Source organism: Mus pahari, chromosome 13 (genome assembly GCF_900095145.1).
Source record: "Mus pahari chromosome 13, PAHARI_EIJ_v1.1, whole genome shotgun sequence".
In the NCBI taxonomy this organism is placed as follows: Eukaryota; Metazoa; Chordata; class Mammalia; order Rodentia; family Muridae; genus Mus; species Mus pahari.
The window spans coordinates 84429547-84442117 of NC_034602.1; the positions used below are offsets into that span (position 1 = coordinate 84429547).

A 12571-nucleotide genomic window follows, 5' to 3' on the forward strand; every position below is an offset into this window, starting at 1 on the left:
CTAGCTATCTGGAAACGAGTATTCTGCTAGCAGCCTTCAGATAAAGATATAGAACTCTCAGCTCCTCCTGCACCATGCTTACCTTGATGCTGCCATGTTCCCACCTTGATGATAGTGGACTGAACCTCTGAACCTGTAAGCCAGCCCCAATTAAATGTTGTCCTTAGAAGAGTTGCCTTGTTCGTGGTGTCTGTTAGTAAAACCCTAAGACAGGCACCCATATTATGTGATGATTTCTGTATTAATTGCAACAATATAGGAATTGAAATATGTTTGTTTCGAAGACAAATAGTATAGAAGTATATCTTCTGAAGTTTTCCTGTACCTTCTTCTCATGTAACTTTATCATAAAGTAGTGGACTATGCATATCTGCACATCTGTGGCTAGGTAACATGGATTCTGTTCCCGTTCCTGTGATAAAATACCCTGAGAAAGCAACTTAAGGGAGAAAGAGTTTACTTGGATTCACATTTGAGGCTTCAGTCAATCATCGTGGAGACATCACAGCAGGAGCTTGAGGCCGCCAGTCACCTTCCATTCACAGTCAGGAAACAGACAGTAATAATTACATGTGCTCAGCTCACGCCCCTTTCTGCACAGTTCAGGATCCCAGCCTAATGGGAGAGTGGGATGGGACCACCCAGCATGGGTGGCCTTCTCACCTCAGTTAACCTAGGCAAAATCATCTCCCTCAGGCATTCCCGGAGGTTTATCGCAGATGATTCTAGGTCACAGCAAGGTGACAACTGAGACTAGTCATCACACGAATTTCAAAGGAATTCCAAGTGAATGATTTCCAATTGGAGGAGGCAGGTGTACTGGCTAGCTTTGTGACAACTTGACACCGCTGGAGACATCACAGAGAAAGGAGCTTTAGTTGGGGAAACGCCCCCATGAGATCCAGCTGTGGGGCATTTTCTCAATTAGTGATCAAGGGGGAGAGGCCCCTTGTGGGTGGGACCATCTCTGGGCTGGTAGTCTTGGTTCTATAAGGAAGCAGGCTGAGCAAGCCAGGGGAAGCAAGCCAGTAAGTAACATCCCTCCATGGCTTTTGCATCAGCTTCTGTTTTCTGACCTGCTTGAGTTCCAGTCCTGAATCCTTTGGTGATCAACAGCAGTATGGAAATGTAAACCAAATAAACCCTTTCCTCCCCAACTTGCTTCTTAGTCATGATGTTGTGCAAGAATAGAAACCCTGACTAAGACAGCAGGAAATGGACCAACTGGCCCATGTAAACAAAAATAAATGTTATGTGAGAATATTTCCCAACTCATGAAACTGTCAGTAGGAATCAAAATGTACTTGGGGTGCTCACTTTGGCAGCACATGTACTAAAAATGGAGAGATACAGAAAAGATTAGCATGGCTCCTGCACAAGGATGACACGCAAATTCATGAAGCTTTCCATATTTTTTCGGTGAGCCAGGGAGGGGAAGGATGGGGGGATTTCGGAGGGAAATTCAGGAAGGGAGATAACATGTGAAAAATAAATAAAGAAAATATCTAATGAAAAACTAACTAAAATTGTCAGATCGAGGACCACTTGCAACTTCAACGGCCACTGTCAAGGTCTGAAACAAGCAATATGAAGACATGAGATGTAAATTTTGATTTTTCACTCCTAGATTTGGTTGCACTCAAAGTCTTATACACAAGCATTTGATTAATGGTCTAGGCTTCTGTCTACATGGACATGGGAACGTTGAATACATTTCTAGGGGCTTCTAAGTTTTATGGCAGGAGGAATTCTCCACATGGAACTCCAGATGGAACACAGTTAGGAGGTCTTCTTACCCAACTAATCCTACATAAAAACAACAGAGACTTAGGAGCTCCAGTCAACAGTCATTGGGGCTGAAAAGATGTCTCAGGGTTAAAACCACTGGCTGCTCTTCCAGGGGACCTGGGTTTGATCTAGCACCTACGTGGCAGATCACAACTATTATTCCAGGTCCAAAGGATGTGATGCCCTTTTTTTTGGCATCCACCAGCACCAGGCATGTACTTGATACAGAGACGTACACATAGGCAAAACATCAACATACAAACTACAAAATAAAACAATTTTGAAAAGTCTTGGTTATCAAATACCAAATGGTCAGCCCTGAAACAGATATGAAAACATAGATACAAGTAACACTATAGAGATTGAGCAGGTTATGGTTATATATCCCTGTGTGTGTGTGTGTGTGTGTGTGTGTGTACATATGTGTACACACATGCTTACATATATCCATGTAACAACAATTAGGGAAAATAGTAACCATGATTTTGAAAGAGGGGTATATGGGAATAAAAAAAGGAAAGGAAAGTTGATGTGCGTATATTATAATCTCAAACATAAATCCCAACCATTTCTCATGTTCTGATGATCACTTGGAAGCTCTGCTGATTTCTGCTGATCTTCGCTGGGGTCACCCTTACAGCTGACTATTGACTAATTTAGGTTAGCTGTGGTTGGAGTCACTGCCTCTGCTCAATTTGTAACTCATGCCACTCTGACTCTCTGGGCACAATTTTGATGGCGCCCCCCAGGTGTGTGATACCTAGCCTCGAAACTGGCTTATTGTTCTGTGCCCAGTTAGGTTCTATTCCTGCTCTCTACAAAGTCATGACCACCTTACTCCTTGATCCTGAATTTTAAAAGTCACCACTACATAAATAACTTTATTTCTCTACTTCGCCTATGTCAACATCTGTTTTACACTTTGCCAGATGGGCAAAGTCTCTTACCCACAATGTCACCTAGTCATTGAACTTATTTTCTATTCTTTTAGTGTTATCACTACTATAGTGTGGTCTGAAGTGTCCCCAAAAGGCCATGTGTTTAGGATTGAACCCTGGCCCAATGTGCTACTGAGCTGTAGTGGAATTTTTAAAGGGTAAGATGGCTATCCAGAGGCGGTTACGTCATTAGGGGTATTCCTTTGAAGGAGGTAGTGGGACTCTAGTCCTTTCTTACTCTTTGGTTGCTGGCAACCATGAAAAATGTAGCTCTCCCTACCATATGTTACCATATGTCACGTGATAGACTGTACCATCAGAGGCCCCAAACTACAGGATCAAGTAACTATAGATAGGAGTCCTGAGTCAAAATCAATCTTTCCTACTCATAAACTTATTATCTCAAGCATTTTTTTCTTTTTTTAAAAAAAACTGTTTTTATTAGGTTTATTATGAATTCAGCATTCTGCCTGCACGTATGCTTGCAGGCCAGAAGAGGGCACCAGATCTCATTATAAGATGGTTGTGAGCCACCATGTGGTTGCTTGGAATTGAACTCCTCTAAAGTAGCAGTCTCTAAAAGAGGACCTCTAAAAGAGCAGTCAGTGCTCTTAACCTCTGAGCCATCTCTCCAGCCCTAAAGCATTGTGTTCATAGTGATGGAAAGATATAAAAACACAGCATTCGTAAGTATGTATGCATGATTCTTTTTTTATAAGAATGATTGCACATTTCACAAAGTTCTGTACCTAGGTTGTTTTTATTTCAGAGTACGTGGAGGTTGTATCCCATCCTACCTCCCCAGTGCTGGAGGGAGAATTGATTCCTAGAAATAGACTTTCTTGCCACTGGGAAATAAGTGCAATTATTTGATTCCATATCCTTGCCAAAGTAGCAGTGATCAAGCTATTTTTATTATAAAGATGATTTAAGAAAGAAGTAAATTAATAATATTTTAATTTGAAATTTCAAAGTTATAGAAACATTATAAGAACATTGAAAAATATCATATTTTGTTTACTTAGACTCACTAGTTACTATAATGTATTTGTTCCACCGTTCTCTTTACAGGGAATCATCATACATTTGATGAGACACTCTAAATCAAGTTGCTGACATGATGCCCTTCAGCCCTGGGACATTCCAGGAGTATTTCTGGAAGACTAGAATCCCATTGTAAACAAACAAACAAACAACAACAACAACAAAAAGAAAGCCATAATGCAAACATCCAAGTTAGAATGTTAACCCTGATAGACTTCTACCGTCCAGAAACCTGTGTTGTTCTTAGCAGAGTGTATTAGGAGGCACATGACATTGACCTGTCTCATCATGTTTGCTGTTGATCATTTGATCTTCCTGTTGTGCTGACTTCATATCTTTGCAATTACCCTTTGTAATTGACTAACAGATTGTGGGAAGATTTATGCTAAGAAGTAGGATGCCAAGTTAATCACAACTTTCTACTCACTGGCTTTAGTATCCATGGGTGACTACCACTTAAGTTCCTTTAACTATGACAGCTGATGTTTGGGTTTTGTTCTTATTAATTTTACATATATTAACATAATTCTACATATACATATATTCAATCTTGTATCCCTATGTGTATTTTATTATATATATATACATACATTTTAATCAAATAGATTAGAACCCACTGCTTTCCCCAAAAGGTTAGATTGTCTCTGCTTTAACCAATTGGAACCCCTTTAGAATAGATTCTACGTCTTCTGAGAATTTTCTGTCTTTATGGCATGAGTAGTTTCAAGTTTATCTGGCATTTTCCCCTGACTCAGCCCTAGAATCACTCATTACTAGAAGGTGCTGTAGTTTCTTTTAATCACAGGTCAGCAAATGTTTTCTGCAAAAGGTCAGTTAGGAAATATGTCATATGACTCTGTCACAGTACTCTGTGATTCTGTGATGCAATATATCTATGAGTAATTCTGATATGTTTCATGGATACCTTCCTATTGCTAAATTTGTTTCTTAAGCTATAGCTTAGTAGGCCCTCTTTTCAGTGAGAAAAGGTCTTTATAAGCCAGGATCTAGGCAGTCAGTGTACTTACCATTTATGGGATGTGCTGTCTTTATGTTCCATCAATAAGCCTGACTGTGTGTTCATTTCTTGGCCAAATTTTTCAGCCCATTCATTTTGCTGATTTTTTTTCATTGGGTCATTGAGCATTATTACTTTCTAGGAGCGCTTCATATTTTCCTATGGATAAATATGGATGGATGGATATATAACATATATAAAATTATTGAGTATTACATTTAATCACTAATTTCCTGAAATCATCTCAGTTTATTAACTACAAAGATATAGATTCCTAATCAGCATTCACCTGACAATATAATTCAGATGTGGTAGTGAGTAGCAGAAAAGTCTGGAGAGGTTGAAAAAATTAATATTTATGTTTCAAGCTGCTCTTTTTTTTTTAAAGATTTACTTATTATTATATGTAAGTACACTGTAGCTGTCGTCAGACACACCAGAAGAGGGCATCAGATCTCATTACGGATGGTTGTGAGCCACCATGTGGTTGCTGGGATTTGAATTCATGACCTTCAGAAGAGCAGTCAGTGCCCTTAACCGCTGAGCCACCTCTCCAGCCCCTCAAGTTGCTCTTATATGGGGAAGCTAGCCCTTTGCCAATGCATTCTGGTGCAGCTAAGTTTTAAGCACATAATGAATTTTTTTCCTATCAGCAGGCTTAAGCAAGAACAAGTTGTGTGACTTGTATATTCTCAGTGCCATGAAAGCCAATTTTGTTGGTGATAATCATAAAGAACAGCTTGGTTTTGTATAGCCAGCAGCTGTGATGACCTTGTCACAAGAGATCAGGTACTCTCTGCCTTACAGATGTTGGTTATAAGAACTTTTGTGGTTGTGCCTGTACAATAGAGCTTCTGTAGCGCTGTTCTGCAGTGAGGAAAGGGTTATATTTGGATATTTGCTCTGGGTTTTGTTTCTTCCACTAATTCTGTAAAGCAGAGGACACCCCTCCATGCCCCTTCTGTTTTACTGCGATGGAGTAGACTGTCATCTGTTCTGGAACTCTAGGCCCAGCATTGTTGTAATGGCACTTTATATGTTCTACATGCTACAGTTCTGCTGTAGCAAAAGTGGTTAAATTCACCAGCACAATCACAAAAATCCATGCCAGCCCAGAACCTCAGGGTGTGTTCGTGTTTAGAGTTAAGGTCTTCAGTTAAATCTAGAGATGAGATAAAAATAGATAAACATGGCTACTTAATCCAATGACCAGCCTCCCAAGGCAAAGCGCTAGGGGGTAAAACAGTGAGAATATGGAGGTGGCGGTTAACATTTGACAAGCTATGGAGTCCCTGAAGCTATTCCATATTGTAAGATGATTATCTCCTAGAGACTTGAGGGAGCATGGTCCTGCTGTTACATTGACTTTAGACTTCTCGACTCCATAATAATACAAGAATATGTTTCTGTCTGGCTTGTGGTAATTTTTTTTTATGGAGGAGAACCTACAACAGTGGTATACCCCATTCTGAATGATAGGCAGACTACAGTTGACTATTGGCATACATTCCAATGATTAAAATGACCAAATAGATGCCCTATACTGGACATTTGAGAAATACAGTGGAATTCTAGCCATAGTGCTGTGTAATTAGGTGACTCTTGCTAAGTGCGATTAATATGTTGGAAAGATAACATGTTGAGAGTGTTTGATTTAAGATTGAAAATCTAAGCATGAAAACCAGAACCCTTCTTGTTAGGTGCAGAGAAAACAAGACAAAGCTATAGATTTGCTCAGAGGTGTTGTGAGACTCCATACCATGTTCGATTCTCAGCTAGGCAGGGTCCAGCTAAGCCAAGGGAAGAGTCCTGGTTGGAACAGAACAGCATTGTGTTCAAGTCACCAAGTCCCCCAAAACTCTGGATAGAGCTTGCCCAGTGCCCCCTTAGGGTTACAGTGTCCCTTTGCTCAGGAGAGCTCAGACTCCTTGCTCACACCTTCTATCTTCCACCTACCCACATTCCCTCCCATATTCCAGTCACAACATAATAGGCTTGGGGGTGTGCTAGCCTTGATTAGGAAGGAAAGAGACTTTTCCAAAGAAGCCAGAGACATGTCTCGGGTGATAAAGATGCTACAGGAAGTTTGCATAAGCCACAGTTGGAGAATCTCAGACTGCTAAAGTTTTGGAGTAAGGTCAATATGAGTGTGAATATGATAGATCACAAGGCTATGCATCCAGGAATGTCCCCATACTTAAGTTAAATCAGAGATCACAAGTCATTAGATTGGATGGAGCTAGTGGTTATCTATTGTTAGATGGAAAGTCAATTCAGAATCAAGCTTGAGTGGAAAGGAAACAAGCAGCAAAGGATATGTCTCCAACTTCCTGTCACACATGTCTTTCTGGTCTGATAGAATAAGATCAAACAGATGACCTTCCTTAAGAGTCCCAGCTAGCCTAAACTGCCCCACAGGGTAGCCTGGAGTAGACATTAGAACAATAAGTAGTGGACTGGTGCAGCATCAGATTCCCCTTGAGTTCTGTGGTACTGTCCTCTGCAGTCTAGAACAAACCATGAGATCTGGGGGATACCTGTACAGGCCTCGGATGGATGACAACAAAGGGGATGACTGGATCTAGAACAGCAGAGACCTTGTGACAGTATATAATAGTAGAGACCAGTAGACACAACACAAGAGTCAGAGTGATAACTGATCAGAGTGATAGCTCCTGGAAGAGGCCTGAACTCTGAGGAGATCCTGTAGAATGGAATATGAATCCATTCTGTAGATAATATCATAGCCACTTTGTGATCACCTGACCTCATTACTGATACTTAAGAGGTCTTCTTGATATAGATGAAAGGATGAGATTAAATTACAAATCTAGAGCCGCATCATATCAGTAAAGTTTAGTGTGTTGGGTACCCTAATAAACCTGCATGCCTGGCTCCTTTACTGTCTTCACTTCTGTCTAAGTTACTTGTCTTTCCACTACACTTAATTTTGCAGTCTCCTTTTCTAGGCTCCTAATGGTCTTCTATACAGGGACTTTGCCTCATTCCTTGGATTCATAACAGTGTACTTAACACAGTGCCTTTAAGAATACCCTTAAATAAGTGTGATTTCCCCCCCCCCCGAGGCCCACTCTAGAATTAGATGTCCTCAAAAATCTAAACTCAAAACAAAAAAAACCCTCCCACCACCCACCCTGCAATTCACCATCCTCAAAATCTAAACTCCAGCGTCCTTTCCAGACTCTCCCAGTACCTACTGGCTAATCTCTTCATAGGCCAAGCACACACACAGCTGCATGATGCTGTTCCCTACTCTAGTTGTCAACCTAGAAGTTGGAGAAAGAAGAGTGAGCCTTCTGAAATAGAGGAAGCTCGATTTTGTAGAAGAGAGACTTCTTCAGCATATTTCAGTACAAGGGGGAAACTAATGTTTCTAGAGATGTTAAGCGACCACTGCAAACCTGAAAGGTCTAGAGGCATCAATATCTTCAGGGACACCCATTCATGCCTAGCTCCCTTGTTTTAAGTTTTTAGTTTTTCCCTGGAGTCTTGACTTTCATATTTAAAAAACAAAAAACAAACAAACAACAACAACAACAACAACACCTTGGCGCCACACTCCAAAGTCTCCCCACTCCCCTGACTTAGGTTAAGTGTGTACATTGGTGCTTACTTATGTCTGCCTTTGTACTACAGAAGTATGGGGCTTCTGATAAGCAACCATGGAAGCCCAATGACTTAGTTGTTCCTTAACTACTTGTTAGCAGCCATGGTTCCTTGTCATTCCACTGTAGGGCATCAATACAAGATCTCAGTGGTCAGCCGGGTAGTGGTGGCGCACGCCTTTAATCCCAGCACTTGGGAGGCAGAGGCAGGCGGATTTCTGAATTCAAGGCCAGCCTGGTCTACAAAGTGAGTTCCAGGACAGCCAGGGCTATACAGAGAAACCCTGTCTTGAAAAACAAACAAACAAACAAACAAACAAAAAAAGATCTCAGTGGTCAATTCTGCTATCTCTGTTGGCTTTGTCCCCTCAACCTTGTTCCACCACACCCTAGATTGTCAAAGCCTACATCATTGCACTTGAAGTATCCCTCCTTTTTGCCCTCAGAAAGAATTGTCAGGGTCCCTTTGGTGAAATTGTTAACTAAATCAGTACCTTATAACATATTCTGTTGTGTCCCTCTCTAACAAGGACAGTGTTCTCTTTGCTCACTGGATAGTATATAAGTCAATTCCAAATCCCTGTTGTTGTTGCTGTTGTTGTTGTTTCCCTCAGATCACTTCTCATACCACAAGGGAAACAAATGCCAGGGCAGATGCTTTTCTTTAATGTTCTTACATTAACTTTTTTTTATGTGTTTAATTGTATCAGAAAAAACAAAGGTACATCTATGTGTCACATGCAACATGTGATTAAATTCCTGTGGAAGGAAATTTTGAATAGAAACTTTGTAAGATAGCTGCAGTTCAGACAAGGACATTGTTGGTGTCTTGGAATACTTTACTTCCCTGCTCAGAGTGAGAACAGACCAAAGGATATTTGTTTTAGATAGTAGGGACCAAGTGACAGCTCAAACATTGTTGACTTTGAGGGAATCTCAACCCCCACGTATAAGTATTTTGAGGGCAAACAAAGTCATTTATGGAATTAATTACACAGTGGGTTTGCTTTTAATCACAGCCTGGTATCTCTTTAGAATTCATGGCTTGTTTTGGACTTAATCAGACAATAACAAACTGTTGTTATAAATCACATTCCACATTACTGTTTTATATTAAATAATTAGAACCATTCAAGTGATAGCAGATGAGCTAATTTCAGTTGAAAAGCATTCTTCTTTGGATGAACTCTAAATCAATTGTGTTTTGTAATTATTGTTTATTTGCTCATCAAGTCCTGAGGGTTAGTTAAAGAGCATTTTTATTTTTTCTGAGAAATATACACCAGAGCATAAAATCAGTAATATTGCTGTCAAAGGCACATGGTATCAAAATGACAAAGCTACTATAATTGGCCAGTTTGTCAATGACCTTCATGTGACTTTATAGGCCAATTGTCTCTTGGATGACTGTCAAGAAATATATTAGTTACTTCTGCTCAAAAAAGTCTCTTTCCAAGACATTAAACTTTATGCTGCAGAAAAATCTATAAGTTTGAACATAATTCATAGGATTTTTAACTCAAGCTCATTAACCTAGTGTTATAGAGTTGAATTTTTTAAATGAATTTGGGAAGTGAAGTAGTTACTGCTACAGATACAATTCCAATTCATATTGTGCTTTGATACTGTTACACATAGGAAAGAAATGTTTTGGTTTGCATTCCAACTTATTTGATTACTAGGAATTCTGTTTGGTTAAATCTTGGATGCATCTCTGCGAGACCTTTCCTAGTATAACCATTATTGTCACTGATGACTCAGGTTTGGAGATATATCCAAATTCTGCTAACCTATAAAAATCACATTACAATCATCTGTGATGCCAAAAATGAGTCCTGGTAACTGTTTTTATCTCCAAGATATGACATAAACTAGGAAGAGCAGTTTGGTGGTGAAGATGAATCCATAGGGAGAAGAAACACAATCATGAGTTAATACACAATCTTCCATTAGGTGCTACAATAGCGTTGGTACCACCTTAGACTTCTAGAGTGATAGCAATATTGAAGCATCTTTTTCATGACTTTCCAAGTGTTAAAGCAACCAAGGACAAGCTCTCCTCCAAGGAGAGACAGAAAGAAGGGCTCTGGGGATCAATAAAGAGGGAATGGAAAATCCAAAAATCCCGAAGTAGTAGAAAAGTATCTCAGAGACAAGTATGATGGCATCCCTAACTCCAGCTTCCCAGCAGACAGAAGTCGACTGTCATTACAAGCTCTCAGTCATATAGAGGGATTTGCTATAAAAGGTCTGTCCTGTATAATAAGTTAGCTCCAGATATTTCTGTTGCATTGTTCACTATGTGAGTCCTGGAACCACATGTCATTTGAGAAGGGGCCTATTAAGAACTACACTCTGTTGAAGATGAAAAACAAAAACAAAAACAAAAACAAACCCATAAAATTCCAATCTAGTAGCCTCAGGGATACTCCACCTCAGTGACTGGGTGGAAGATGGCCATGGGAAACATCCATGTAGAATGGCCATGTCAGTCTGTTATAAATCCACTAAAAACTATAAGCAGTGAAGGGTTTGGTTTGTGGGGATATAGTGGTGGCAGCCCTGAATGTTGTTGCCTGTGAGGAGCTGAGCCTAAGACCATTGAGAGTCCGCCAGTGCATTGCTAGTTCTCATGATGCCTCAACCTCTGGCATAGACTCCAGTAGTTTGTTTTCTTCAGGCTTGGGGGCATGCCCCAACATGCAGCAGGTTAGTCGTTTGCCATGTCTGGGTACACTGACTGGGAGGAGTCTGGAAAAGCTCTTTAGGTTTAATAATGTCTCCAGGTTTATAGGACAGTTGCTTGTAGAATAAATTCATCCCTGTGAGGAACAACAGACTCTCACCTGAAGCTGCAAGAAATACAGATCACAGCTCTATCTATACATCACATCAATCCAGAGATGTAGTGATTTAGCCCACTGTGCCTCACATTGCTAATATCTGTCTTTTTCCACACGGGAATAATCAGCATAAATGGAGAAGTTCAGTATGTATAGTCTGGCCACTGAAATAGAAAATGTCTCAAGTTATAGATGCTCGAGGGCAGAAGGCACTTAGAACCATAAGCAGGAACAATTAGAAAAGAAGATCTTGCTGCCATATTAGAGATAAACCACTAAAATACAGAATAAATACTATTGAAAGCAGAAAGCAAGAGGCACCAAACATATAAAAGCAAATTTGTCAGAGGAGCAGAGGATTTCTTGGGAGAAACTCCTAAGCACAAAAAGTCAGGGAATGATGTATTTCAAGACCTCAAAGAACGTAACTGCCAACCTAGACTACCATATCCAGCTAAGCTATCCTTTGGAATCAGAGATAAAATAAAGACCTCTGACCCGATCAACTAAAGGAATTCATGGCCATTACAGCATTACAGCATGACTGAAGATACAAATTCTGGACACACTAGATGATTCAAGACAAACATTCATGGGAACACAGGAAGTAATCAATCTCTTTAGAAGAGCAGATAAAAGCAAATGAGAGCAGGAAAGAATTACACAATAAACCACCAGATTTTTAAGATGAATAAGGAGAAAGGCACAAGCACGGATTTTTCAAAAACTACAAAATAAGACATTAAAATACAAGGAACTAGTATATACCTTTTAATAACAATCCTGGATAATGTTGATGATTAAATTTCTCCAATTAAGAGACAAGGACTGGAAGACTAAATTAGAAAAACAAAACAAAACAACAACAACAAAAGAAAAAAGAAAAAAGAAAAAACAAGTCTCAGGCTGGAGAGAATGCTCAGCAGTTAAGAGCACTGACTGTTTTTCCAAAAATCATGAGTTCAAATCCCAATAACCACATGATGGCTCACAACCATCCGTAATGAGATGTGATGCCCTTTTCTGGGGTGTCTGAACACAGCTACAGTGAGCAAGAAGGGCCAGAGCGAGAAGAAAAAGAGTCTGAAGATAGCTACAGTGTACTTACATATAATAAATAAATCTTTAAAAAAACAAAACAAAACAAAACAACCAAGACTCAACAAATTATAAGGAGAGTGATATTCTTACAACATATTAGACACAGAAAGTAAAGAGAAAAAAATATTTTAAAAAAATATTTCCAGAAAAATGGAATTTTAAGCAAATGAAATCTGACATCGCTCTACCTTTACCAAAGAAAGCAGAGTTGAA

At 39.7% G+C, this 12571-nt stretch overlaps 1 non-coding gene across 1 annotated transcript; it reads left to right on the plus strand.

Moving 5' to 3' along the window:
* The first annotated feature begins 1309 nt into the window (after positions 1 to 1309).
* LOC115065321 lies at positions 1310 to 1416 on the plus strand. The gene has a single exon (XR_003845098.1). It is a non-coding gene; the product is annotated as a U6 spliceosomal RNA (small nuclear RNA).
* The last annotated feature ends 11155 nt before the right edge of the window (positions 1417 to 12571 follow it).